A 12516-nucleotide genomic window follows, 5' to 3' on the forward strand; every position below is an offset into this window, starting at 1 on the left:
TTCTCTGCACTTGCTGTTTTGGGGAGTAGCAAAAGATCGCAGCAAGGCTGACCCCACTTGAGGAAAATTTCTCTCACAACAGAGTCTTTCAGAGACCACTCGTGAGGCATGAGGATAGCTCTGCTCAACTTGTCCGCAATTTGATTGGACTTCCGGGGATGTGCGTTGCTATCAGAAACTGCTGAGAAGAAATCGCCCATTGCCACAATCTGAGTGCTTCTCGACACAGGGGGTATGACCTGGTTCCGCCTTGTTTGTTGATGTACCACACTACAGACATACTGTCTGTCTGGATTGCAATCGTTCCCAAGGGAAGAGAGTCTTGAAGGGCTTGCAACGCTAAAAGCACTGCTCTCATCTCCAGAACATTTATGTGCAAGTGGCATTCGTTTGGTTGCCATGTGCCCTGGACCGTCCTGCCCTGATAATGCCCCCCCCCCCCCCCCCCAGGGAGGCATCCGTTGTCAGAGTAGCAACTGGAGGGTGGAACAAAGGGTCTTCCCAACAAGAGCTGAGGGGAAGACATCCACCACATGAGATGATTTTTGCACGCCTGCGTGATCATAATGGTGTGAGACATTGGAAGTTGCTGGTATGACCATTGAGTAAAGAGCATCCATTGAAGGATCCGCATGTGGAATCTGGCTAATGGAAGCAGAGGTATGGCCGCCATAATTCCCAACACTTTCAGAACTAACCTGGCTTTGATTCTGTTGTTGTTGAAAAGGAGTGAGACCAGTTTGTGAATGTCTGTTATTCTCTGATGTGTTAGTCTCGCAGACATGTCTACTGTGTCTAGATTTGCGCCTATGAAAGTAATAGCGACAAGGCGACAAAACAGACTTTTCGCAATTTATTGAAATGCCTAACTTTTGACAAATGCGAAAAGTGTAATCCCTGGCCATCAGAAGGAGATGATTGGTGGGAGCTGTGAGGAGCCAGTCGTCCAAATATGGAAACACCTGGAATCCTTGTCGTCTCAGGTGAGAAGCTACCACTGCCATGCATTTGGTAAACACCCAGGGGGCAGTGGTGAGACCAAAGGGCAGGGCCCTGAACTGAAAATGACTGGTTCCCAGCCTGAAGCGGAGGAATCTTCTGGAGCGTCTGTTAATTTTTATGTGATAGTACGCATCCTGAAGGTCTATAGAGCACATCCAGTTTCCTTTGCCCAAAAGGGGAAGGATGGATTGCAGCGTGACCATCCGAAATCTTGTTTTCTTGACTGATCTGTTCAAGATACTGAGATCCAAAATTGGTCTCCAGTCCCCTGTTTTCTTTGGAACTAAAAAGAACCTTGAGTAGATTCCGGATCCTTGCTGGTCTGCTGGAACTGGCTGAATTGCTCTTTTTGCAAGCAGTTTTGAAATCTCCAAAACCGCTAGATCCCTTTGAGCGGGTGGAACATCTGGAAGGGATTTTTTTGATTGGTTTGGAATGCGAAGAAAGGGGATAGAATAGCCTTCGGAAATGATGGACTGTACCCATTTGTCTTGAGTCAGGGATAGCCAGGCTTCTGGGTTCAGTGACAATCTTCCCCCGACTGCCTCCGAAGGTGGGCAGTCAGGCAACACCTCAGGGATGCTGAAAGGGCTTGTCAGAGAAGGCTTCCCGATTGCCCTGGTTCTGCGGACCCCCCCTGCCCCTAGGGCGACGTCTACCATTGTTATTCCCGCCTCTGCCTCTGGCGGGAGAGCGACTCTGTGCGTCAGGCGAAGTCCCTTGAGATTGTTTACGGAACCACATCTTTCCACCTTTCTGGCCTTTGGGGTAAGGCCTAGAAGGAGTAGAAAAACGGACTCCGACGGCAGAAAGGGTCTTGCCATCAGTTTCGCACCTAGTCAAGGTTTCTTTCACTTGAGGACCAAAGAGATGATCCATCAAACGGGAGTTAGTGAAAGACGTCTTGAAGGGTCCAAATTGCATAGCCGCATCCAGGCATGCCTACGTAAGGCCACACCTGTCCCTGCGGCTCTACTCGCTCCATCAGCCGCGTAAGAAAGAAGGCGCATGGAGGAGTTGGTTATGGAGTTAAGGGTAGCCAGCTGCGTGTTCATCTTATCTTGAAAACCCGCAGCTGTAGGGTCCTTTAACATTTCACTCGCTTCCTTGATCAAGTCCCTTTGAAGACGAGTAAAATGGCATAGGTAGTTCAGCGAACACATGGTAAATGTCGCTGACGAGAACATCCGCTTCCCGTACCTGTCCATGGACCTAGATTCCTTGTTAGGTGGATGGACAGGTACTGAAGGATCAGCTAGCTCCTTCTTAGTGGCAGCAGCTACCACCATAGCATCCACAGAGACTCCTTTTGTCAAGAACTGTTTGTCTGCTGGTGCCGTTATGAACTTGGAGGGTCTCCTGGGAGTGGGGTCCACTGAATCAGGAGCCGTCCATGCCTTCTTAGCAACCACCTGCATGAGGGGGTCAAAGGGGGGGGACACCCAGGAGGTGGAAGGGCGAGAGCCAAACGCCTCAAGATACACAGATTCATCCTCCGAAGGGTTGAGGGCTGGCCAATTTCCCTCTGCTTCAGGATCTCTAGAATGTCTGCAAATGAGACATCTTCAGAAGGGGAACGGGGAACCCTCAGAATCATCTAAATCTGTGTCAGGCGTGATGGACTCAGGTGAGTCAATGTGTTTCCTCTTACACTTCCTCTTCCGAGGGGCTCTTCTGCCAAATCAGGAGGCCTCGGAAGAGGATGAAATCCCACAGGGGTTCCTGAGGAGCTGGCTCTCTGCGGTCCGGGATGAGGGAGTGAGTCAACTTGACCTGAGGCACCGTGAGGGAGGGCGGACGGAGCAGACTGTGGAGTAGAGCCAGGCTCTAACACACTCCGCATGACCTCGAATGCACCCCTGTCAGGCAAAGCCAGAGGTCCCCGCTCCGAGAAGCTAAGAACCTCCCTCGGCACCGACAGTGATGGCTCCGAGGCCGATGTCGGAGCCGAACTCACCAGCGCCAGCACCGAGAGGGGGGTCGGACAAGGGTCCAATGCCACTCACCCCCTCGGAGCCGACGAGGGAAGTCCGGCGCCGAGATTCTTCCAAGGAAGAAATCGGAGCCGAAGACAATTGTATCGGCTCCGACGCTATCACAGTCTCGGTTCCGCCGCGACCCGGCTCCGAGCTCAAGAGAGTCGAAGGAGGAATATATTGATGGACCGGGGCAGGCATCGACTGATGAGTCGGGCTCTGAAGCATCTGGGCCAGTGCCTCGGACTTAAGAAGTCGACTCACTACCCTCTGAAGGTCATGATCCGACAGCCTCGATGACCTAGAGGAGTGAGATCTTTGGCTCCGTTCAGACAGCAGGGGAGATCCTGGAGCCGAATGAACGGAGCCAAGGGATGGTGACCTGGACCTCTTCCTAGCTGTCGGCTCCGAAGGTCTGGTCGGAGCCGACACGGGAATTTCTAATACCTCGGCTCCAGCCGGAGCCGAGGGAACCACAGAAACTGTGGACTGAGACTCATCGGCTCCAGCCGGAGCCGATGTAGACAGGGGTTTAGAAACCTTAGGTCTCGGCTCAGTTGTCGGAGCCGAAGACCTAGATGCCTTAGAGGGCTTCCCTGTAGATACAGAAAGGGAATCCTCTGGCTTGAGTAAGCCTTAAAATTAATTTAATTTTTCTTTCCTGCAGGACCCTGGGGCTGAAGCCATGGCACACAGCACAGGAGTCCTGCAGGTGCAAAGGTCCCAGACAGTAGACACAAGAAGTGTGAGCGTCTGTCAGAGACATTTTCTGACAGCATGCATCACACTTCTTGAATCCGGAGACCTTTGCTTCTTTAGACATCTCAAAAGGTGTAATCACACACACAGTCACAAACACACTAATTACACCCTGTCTAGTTTAAATTATAATAAACCACTAACTAGGTTTTTTAAATAAGAAAAATAACACACACACTCCACTAGGGAAAGAAAAAGGCCTGTAGGCCCAAGGGAAGAACTTAAAGTTCTTGAGGAAAAAACAGGAATTTTAAGAAAGGGGATAAGAATTCCTCTAAACTAAGGGAAATAAGTAAAAATATTAAAATTAAAGGGGTTTTAATAGACTAACTTCACAAGAAAAGTCACTTACCAAGAACCGGTAGAAAACCAACACCTCGATAGCTGTAGCGGCAAACGAGATCTGAGGTAACTCTCGCCTAGCATTGTGGGATATAAGGGGAGCCTCGAGCCGGTGGAACCAACTCTCGAGCTTTTAGAGTGGCCGAGTCGGAGCCGAGGTCGGCTCCGAACCCATCCAGCAAGAATGAAGGCGAGATAGACAACTTAACATCCCCTTTTCAGCGGAGGCCCAGGGAGAAAAGCTCCATTGTTAGTAAACTATTTTCTTAGTAGAAAGAAAATTGCATAATACAATAAAGAAAAAAAAATAGTAACAGACATTCATAACAGTAAAAAGACTAGTACAGAATAAATTGGTCAAGTGGGAGACAAGACCAATAATCTTGTATAACAATGCTGCCAGAAGACAGTTCTTACAGTAGTAGCAGGTAGTGACATTGTATACAATAAGAGTTCAATTACAATACTTAGTCTTGTATACAGGTAGCATACCAAACTGAAGACTTAAAATCTGGTAGATATTAACAGTAAAAAAGGAAAAAAAAAAAACAACACAAGGTAGTCATATGGCTTAAATTCAATGTTCATTACATATGCAATTAAAATTTTAAAATCAGCTAGTTCCATGGTTTGGGCTACCCATGCCCAATACATGCACAAGTCCAGGAACTGGTGACTTGGGATTTAATGTGACGCTTTAAGTTTTTTAAGCTAGTTATAGTTCTAATTTCAAGTGGTAAGGTATTCCACAATTTAGCAATGTAATAGGAGTATACTATTATTTATACATTGGCATACATACACAATACGAGGCACCCACAAGCTTTGAAATTATGTTAATTGTTTACCATATTTTTCTTTTAAGGCATCAATAACTTAAAAAAATCCTATACTTTCACATACAGTTGAGGCTATTCACCTCAAATATGTAACTGTGTAATGTGGTAGCAGTCAAGGTCTGCAGAGAGCAGACATTATGCTGGAACAGAAAAAAGGGGGATCTTAAAGGACTCCTGCTGTGCACTGCAATGGGAAGTCGATAATTCAAAGAACAATGTCAGCATACATCACTGTCTACATAGGGAGACCTAAATATAATCGCGGTGATATCACTGAAGCATTGTTCTGGCAAAGGTAAAGTAAATAAAGAAAAAGTGCTCTGCTTATTACATTCTATTCTCTAGGGAGTTGTCTTAGTGAACCTCAACCATTCCAACTTTGTTCTGTTCTAGTACAGCCTTCTTATATGAGGTTAGCCAAGGACAAGACTTGTTTTCTGTATGAAACACACTGGTCTGGTATTTTATCTACTATGCAGCTGCTAGACCCACATGATGGCACCTCATGCCTGACATGTCTCACTTTATGAAGCACACGTCTGGCATTTTAATTCTGTGGCTGCTACATTCCCCACTGAAGACAACTCACAGCGGACTCATTAACGCATGTCAAGAGCTACATACTGTTTTCCATTTTTCAAAATTCTCAGCAATAACTAGTGTTTCTTTGTTTTTTATTTAAAGATCGCTTTAAAGCTCGTTTTCCATGTAATGCCCATTCTGTTCTAAAACATTTTGTTTTCAAACCACTTTATTCATCTCATCAATTTTATAAGATAAATTTAAATACACTTGCATCACTTTTGAATGTTAAGCTAGAAAAGTATTATGATGCACCTTTAACATAATTTTAATGGTATTTTGCCATTTATTGCTTTGGTTCACTAATACAATAAAATGTCTTCTAACAATGGTGTTTTACATAGCAACCCATAACTTACAATGAAACTATGGATACTCTACAATGGAATAATGAAATCAAAGACAGTTTTACATGCTATCAATTATTTAAAATCATCACTACAATTGAAATTACACCTTAGGGTAGCTAGTTAGGATGGCAGTAATGGAAACCATACCATAAAAAGAATTAAGACTTGCAATATGTCAAATTAACCTAAAATATTTGTACTTATTTTTAAAAGGAGAATCAGTTATGCCACTTACAAGTCATACTATTCATTGCAAAACTGCATTGTTGATTATAGGCACAACTTTGCCTATACTGTTGTGCAGTGCTAAATAAAATGCTAGGCCTCTATCTCAGCTATCCCCTAACCCACATACTTACCACCTGATATTATTTATTGCTTATTATTTTAATACATAAACAAAAATATATTTAATTTTTAACAGTTTAATAATGTACTCATTTTATATGTTCATATTTGCGCTACTAATGCATATTAATTTCAAATTTGCACTAGCAATGCATATGTAGAATTACCATTCAACGAAACCCCAAAATAATACAGTATAACTAACACATTACCACCCCTTTCTGAGCACCCCAAAGATCAGACTTATTCGTTTTAAATAACATATAATAATGCTACCCATCCAAAGCATAAAACCAATATGTTTTTAGCACTGCCACAAAACTGAAGTGCTCTCTTCATATAATGAATATTTTATCACTGCCATGTCTAAATCATGACATAAAAGCTTTGTTTCCTCTAGCAGGGTCCTACAGATTCATCAAAACCAATCTTTCAAGTGTTGTATAAACTTCCCGCACCACTTGTGCACTTGGGGTCATGCTCCTGTAGGTTAAATAAGCCAATTAGTGGGCTCTATCCTTAGAGCAAAATGCCAAACATTATATATTACAAAAGTATTATGACAGAGTCTCTCATCACAAGCTTATTTTCATATGTTCAACAGCAAAGACCGAGAGGTAAATCTTGGCATTCATGTTTTATTAGTGTATAGAGAGTTATCTTCACCATGTACTATTACCTACAGGGGAAAAAACTGACTTTTTTATCATCTTTGAAAACCAGTAAAGCAGTTAGTGAGCACTGTTAGACAGCAGCACAATTCTTACGTTACTTGCAAAGAACAGATTATAAAACTTAGAGACTGTTAATAAATTTTATTCATCTAATTCACTTAAAAGGTTAATAGAATAATAGGTTTTGCATCACTATGACATTTTCTGAATACCATGTACAAAATGCTTATTTTGGCAGCTTGGACTGAGTATAATCTGAAATTACCAGGAACAGAGTAAAAATATGATATAAACTTAGGGATTAGTTGACAGACAAGTTAGCAAGCATAAACAAAAATGTATTTTACTTTCTTTGCCAGTCAACATTGTCAGGTAATAGTCTCTAGTGCAAGATCCGATACAGTAGTAACATTGCTGGGGGGGGGGGTTACAATCAGGACTCACATTAAAAAAGAACTTAAGTTTATCTTTTTCTCCCAATTCTGGAGTGTAAACACACTGCTCTATTCACGACCTACAGAGATACACATACGTGTGTGTGCGTGTATATATATATATATATGTGTGTGTGTGTGTGTGTGTGTGTGTGTGTGTGTGTATATATATATATATATATATATATATATATATATATATATATATATATATATATATATATATATACATATATATGTATATATATATATATATGTATATATATATATATATATATGTATATATATAGGTTCATAGGTTCATACTAGGCTATCTGCCCGAGGGCATTTACAAGCCTAGCCCATAGTTTTGTGGCTTACGCCACCCCTTTAGTATGGGGAACTATACCCATTATTTTGCTGTGCCTCTGTCGAGCAGTGACACTGAGGTAATCCCTGGGGTATATCTGCGATCTCCCATCCATTGGTCAAGATTTCTCTTGAACAAGGTCAGCGAGGTGCTCTGCCTCACATATACCGGGATTTTATTCCACAGCATAGGAGTCTTTGGGTGATGAATCTATCCCTCCAGCACGTCCTATTAATAGCCGTGTCGAGGTTTAAGTCTCCGCCCTTGTGGCTCTGACGGATCTAGATTTTTGAGGTGAAGCATATTCATCAAATCTGGGTTTGACATGGCCTTGTATGTTAGGCAAAGGTCACCTCTGAGCAAGCGGTGGCGACTGAATAGAGCTGGAGTTCTTTCAGTCGGGCAGCATAGGACAGATGTTTGAGACCCTTTATCCTTTTGGTGAGGAACTTTTGTGGCCTCTCCAGCTGCTGCAAGTGTCGGGTCAGATACATTCCGAATGGGGCATTGTACTCAATCATTGGTCTGATGAGTGATGAGTATAGGGAGACTATGACCTCCCTTGATCTAGATGAGAATCCCTTCATGATAAGGTGGGCAATGTAGAAGGTCTTCCTAACTACTTTAGCTACATGGGTGTCGAATGACAGACTACTATCAACCTGGGTCCCCAGGTCCCTGATAACTTCTTCTGTGCTCAGTGGATTGCCACCTATTTGGTAGCTAGGGGTAACCTTGTTTTTCCCGAAGGGTATGACTATGCATTTTTTGGCATTTAACTTTAGGCCAAGGCTCTGGCACCAGTTATCCGTTTCTGTGAGACCCTTCTGAAGGATATCTGTGTCAGATGTGTTTTCTACTATGGCGCCCAGTTTGCAGTCATCTGCAAACTTTGTCAGCCATAACCCTCCTGTGTTTGCTTGTACTGGAAAAGTAGATGCCAAACAAGAGTGGGCCCAGGACTGAGCCCTGTGGTACACCACTTGTGACAGGCTTTGAGTCTGACATGGCGCAAGCAACTCTGACCCTGTGGGTTCTGTCACTCAGCCAGTTTGCAACCCATCTTGTGATGTATGGGTTAACATTTAAGCTGATGAGTTTTTCAATGATACCCGAGTGGGGTATTGTATCGAAGGCCTTCGCCAGATCGAGGTAGGCTGTATGGACTGCCTTTCCCTCATCAATGGCTTTGGTGACGGTTTCGAAAAAGTCAACCAAGTTTAGAAGGCATGATCTGCCTTTGACCAAGCCAAACTGGGATGGATCCAAAGTCTGCAAATTCCCTATGTCTTTATTTATGAGGTCCATTATGATCCTCTCCATGGCTTTGCAGATAAGGCTTGTCAAGCTAATGGGCGGTAATTTCCAGGGTCGGTGGAGGCACCGCCTTTGTGAAGTGGGACCACAGTTGCAGTGCGCCACTCCCTGGGTACGTATCCAGAGGTAAGACTATGATTAAACAGCTGTCCTAGCTGTGGGTTTAATTCCTCGTTGAGTTCATGGAGCACACAGCCGGGGACACCATCAGGTCCCATGGATGCTGTGTTATTTGCTTTGGAGAGAGCAGTTCTCACTTGGGCGTTGGAGATGTTTGGGGGGCTGCAATCGCTTGGTATAGATATCTCTCCTTTTGGGGGGGGGGAGAAGTTTGCACTGAACCTGTCAGCCAGTATGTTGGCAATGTCTGTAGGATCAGTAATCTTCACATCATTTTGAACTAGTTCTGAGCATATCTGGGAGTTTCCTCCCAGGTTTATAACATAGCTAAAGAAGGCCTTATGATTGTCTTTTGAGTCTTTAGCTATTTTTCTCTCAAAATTTGCTTTGGATGATTTTATGAGAGCTCTTAGTTTTTACTTATAGTGATCAAGGGTGTCTTACCTTTTAAGGATTTTGCTCTATCTTGTAGTAGCTTCCTCCTTTTGTTGTAGAGTTTGTTTATGGCTGGGGTCCACCAGACTGGACGCTTGCCTTTGGTACAAAGAGTCTTTGTTTTGCTTGGGATTGCCTTATCCATGCAGTCCTGCAGGTGCTGGTAGAAGGCATTTGTAAGTGATTCAGCGGCTTGAGTACTGTTTTCCGCCGGCTCGGGGCCTTAAAGGAGACCACACTAGTCTTTAGAAGTGTGAAGTCGGCTTTCGAGAAGTTCTTTACTGTGGACATTTTGCTTTCAGGTCGGGGTGGGATGAGGACGTCCAGCGTGATTAGTTTGTGATCTGATCCCACCTGTGAGGGGTATACTTCGGTGTTGAACATTGTGCTCCCATGTTCGTGATGATGAGATCAAGTATGTTTTCTCCTCTTGTGGGGATGGTGACTAGTTGTTCCATGGCATTTGAGTTTATGAATTCCAGGAACGTTTGGGCTAGGGTGTTTGGGCTTGAGTAGTGTTCCCAGTCTATATTAGGGTAATTGAAGTCACCTAGTATGATGGTGTTTGGTGATACATTTATCCCCTCTAGTGTTTTCAGGAAGGCCATGTGAGGTTCCTGAGTTTGTGAGGGTGGCCTGTAACATGCTACAATTTGCAGAGCAGTCTTGCCTATGGTTAATTGCACCTGGATGGTCTCCGATGCATCGTGCGTTGCCAACAGTCTTGAGGTGTGGGTGTCCTTGATGTATATGGATACCCCCCCTCCTTTCTTGGTATTGTCTGAATTTTGGGGCCGGAACGCATGATAAGAGGTAAAACCTGATAGTGCTGGGGTGCTCTCAGGAGCCTTGAACCAGGTTTCTGTCACTGCACAGACATCGATGTTCTCCATACTGAGAAGGGCCTCGAGTGCGTGCATTTTGAGATTTAGACTTCTGGCATTGAGCAGCATTACCCTTAGTTTTTTTCCTTTTTTGTGTCCTAGGGTGGTAGGTTTAGAATTTGAGCCTTGCCTAAAAAAGGCACTATGGGGTGGCAAGAGCCTTTGCCAATATCCGAATCCCAGGGTGACAGGTGCAAGCCGTCCCTTGGCAGCGTGGCTTGTCCAGCATGTCATCCCAGGCAGACAGACATTGGATCCCCTTTGAATGACACCAGAGTTTAAGCCAATTGTTAAAGCTGATCATCTTATCTCTGTATTGTGGCATCATTCTTGGTGAAGGTAGGATACTGCTCAAGGTCAGGGTCATACATGCCTGGGCTACATAATCAGAGAGCTCCTCAATGTCTCTTTTCATGTAGTCCAAGGAGGTACGTCTCAGGTCGTTTACACCAGCGTGGACAATGACAGAGTCGTATTTGTACCTGCTGCTGAGAGACCTGAGTGCTTACGTTATGTGGCGGATTCTAGCGCCCGACAGGCAGCTTACTGTGACCTTCTCCTTACTAAGTCTGGTGAGTGGGACGTCAGTGTGTCTGACTATGGAGTCACCAATGACTAGTGTGTCTGGCATTGTGTTTGGCCTTAAGGGCTGTGACTGTTTGACACTCTGACTGTGAGGTCTATGTGTTGCAGGTGTTGTGTTCTGAGGTGGTGGTTGTTTGGGTGTCTGCTTTGGTGGCCTCTGCTGTTTTGGTAGATTTTTGATCAGAGCCGCTGAGTATGTCTTTGTGTGTTTATGTGTATGATTTGAGGTTGTGATGGTACTATGTGAGACTGGGTCTATAGTGTGTGTGGTAACCTTCTCCTCCTGACTGGTCTTGCCAGTCCTATGTTGAGAGAGCTCAGCCTCCAGTTTGGCCGTATAGTTGCATCTCTCGCATGTATTTGTGTTTTGTGGGAGGAGGAGAGGGTTGTCTGTGTACATGAGGCAATTGTAACATTGCCTCAATATTCCCAGGTTCACCAGCTGAGCAGGAGAGGACACTAGCAACTGATCCCTCGACATGCTAGAAGGACTAGACAAAAAACTTTAAAAGAGATTCCGGGGACGTGGGTGACCGAGAAATGGGGTTTGCCTTTTGGGGTGCTATCTATAAGAGTGCCGTATCAAGGTAATAAGTACTGTAGGAGCAAGTGCTAGGTTTAACAGATAGAGAAAAGTCTACTTGGAGTCAAGTAGAGATGATCTTTTAGGTATTAGAGAAAGTGCTAGTAACAGGGATGCTTAAAGGTAAGATTGAAAAGAATGCACTCTGCAGTGTGCACTAGAGAAGTTAGATATGAAAGTAGGTAACTTGAGTTTTACCTGTTTAAAAGTTAAGGTTTAGTGGAGAGTTACTATTTTTAAAACAGCAAGATGGACTGAAAGGGGTGGTTACTTTTGTATTTTGGTACTATGAAATACTGTAGGATGGCCAATAAATTTAAATAATTGAAGGGGTGGGATTTCAAAAGTGATGGTTTTGTGATTACTCACATAAGCCAGTGAAAGTAGAGAGAAATGAGATATATGGTCAGATTAACATAAGAGGCGGCAACTAGAAAGACAGTGGTATTTAACAAGACAACTTAAATGGGTGGGAGGGAGGGAAAAATTCTGCCTGACTCAGAACAGAGAGAGCTGTGGTCTCTTTTGAAGTTTTAATATGCTGTTAAAACAGAATGCAAGCAAAACACAAGGTAAAGAAAACAAACTACAGTATTCAAAATATAGAAAGGCAATACAGAAATACAAAAAATAACAGCAAACTAACCTTTCCTTCACAGCAAAGTGTAGCAGAGTCTGGATGAGCCTTTCTGGTAAAGCTTTGTACTCATACCTTTCTGGTATATATATATATATATATATATATATATATATATATATATATATATATATATATATATATATATAGATATATATATATATATATATATGGATCCCTATCATATGATAGATATGTATATATATATATATATATATATATATATATATGGATCCCTATCATATGATAGAAACTTCATTTGACTGAACCGCCTTTAATTGAAACCATAAGACTGAAATT

The 12516-nt window shown here is 43.4% G+C and overlaps 1 protein-coding gene across 1 annotated transcript in view; it reads right to left on the reverse strand.

Moving 5' to 3' along the window:
* The window catches only part of LOC122794730 (catenin alpha-2-like), a 2759516-nt gene that overhangs the window by 1416362 nt on the left and 1330638 nt on the right, over positions 1 to 12516 (reverse strand). The gene's annotated exons all lie outside the window — the stretch shown is intronic.

The sequence above is a fragment of the Protopterus annectens genome, chromosome 2.part1, assembly GCF_019279795.1.
Source record: "Protopterus annectens isolate FY-2018-M chromosome 2.part1, PAN1.0, whole genome shotgun sequence".
Taxonomy (NCBI): domain Eukaryota; kingdom Metazoa; phylum Chordata; order Ceratodontiformes; family Protopteridae; genus Protopterus; species Protopterus annectens.